Genomic DNA, 1,247 nt, shown 5'->3' on the forward strand with positions numbered 1-1,247 from the left:
GCTAGAAAGTTCCACTTTTGTATGAGGAATCTAGATATTTACCTTAGATATTTACCTTAGATACTGGCTCAAGACCCAAAAAACAACAAACAATTAAAAAAACCCCAAAAATACAGAGATTCAATGATCAAATTAAAGTAAATATGAGGATCCTTTTAGACAAAGCTGAATCTCCAAAGAGTAATTTGCAGCAGGTCTAATATGAGCTAGATTTGGGGCAGGTGAAGAAGAACAAAAAAAATATGACTCTTTAAACTGGAATTTGCAAATTTATAGAAATCTAATAATTTTTTATGGAAATATTTCTGTTCAGATAAAGTTTTGATAGAATACAGAATCCTACAAACCTTGTGTGCAGGTTTAGAGACTTGCCTCCATTTCTAACAGTTTGCCCAGACAGGCTGATCTATAAACATCCTGATCCATCTAATGGGTATCTTGCAACTTGTTATTTGGACTACTTCCAAGATCCCAAGACTTCCGATATCCAAACAGACTGACTTGACTCCATTACATTTTGAGCAGAATGTTGTGGTTTCCGTTCAAAACTAGAAAGAAGACAGATTTTAAAATATTGAAAACTTTTATGACATAGTATGTTTTTCTCTTCCTAATTCTAGTATCAGAATTATTAAAACTCATTAAAACTCATTTCTGCTTTCAAACCATTCCAGCTTTTTATTTTATCTTTTCTTTTCTTTTTTTTGGATGTGAATTTTAAATCTTAATCCTGTCCCTCTATAGTGAGTGATGAACCAAAAAAACCCTGAATCTCTATCTGACTACTTCTTCTATGTTGTCTTAAGTCTCTGTGTAAACTAACTATAATAATATTAATAACTAATAACTACTATATATAATCTGAATCTCTTCTTCTTCTATAAATATCTGATTTTTAGATATATAACCATGTTAGTCTTGTCCTGTAAGCAACTTGAAAACTACATTTTGTATCCTTCTGCTTGATGGAAGTGAATGAACTCTGCATAGCCTTTATGTATGTGCATGTGTAAAAGCGTGAATGGTGAGAGAATGGCATAGAAATGGGAAAAGAAGATTTAACTGATTATTTAAGTAACAAGGTGCCAAATGTAAGTTACCAGTCAGTAACTAACTAACAAATGACTAAAGAATCCCTTTGAAGCTTGGGGGTACAAAGGAGATAACAGAAGGAGAAATTCTGGCAGATGGGCAACAAGAACACTCCAAGGCTAAGATAAGCTGAAGACAAAAGAAGAACAACCACA

Source organism: Crocodylus porosus, unplaced genomic scaffold, assembly GCF_001723895.1.
Source record: "Crocodylus porosus isolate Cpor-Errol unplaced genomic scaffold, CroPor_comp1, whole genome shotgun sequence".
Lineage (NCBI taxonomy): Eukaryota > Metazoa > Chordata > Crocodylia > Crocodylidae > Crocodylus > Crocodylus porosus.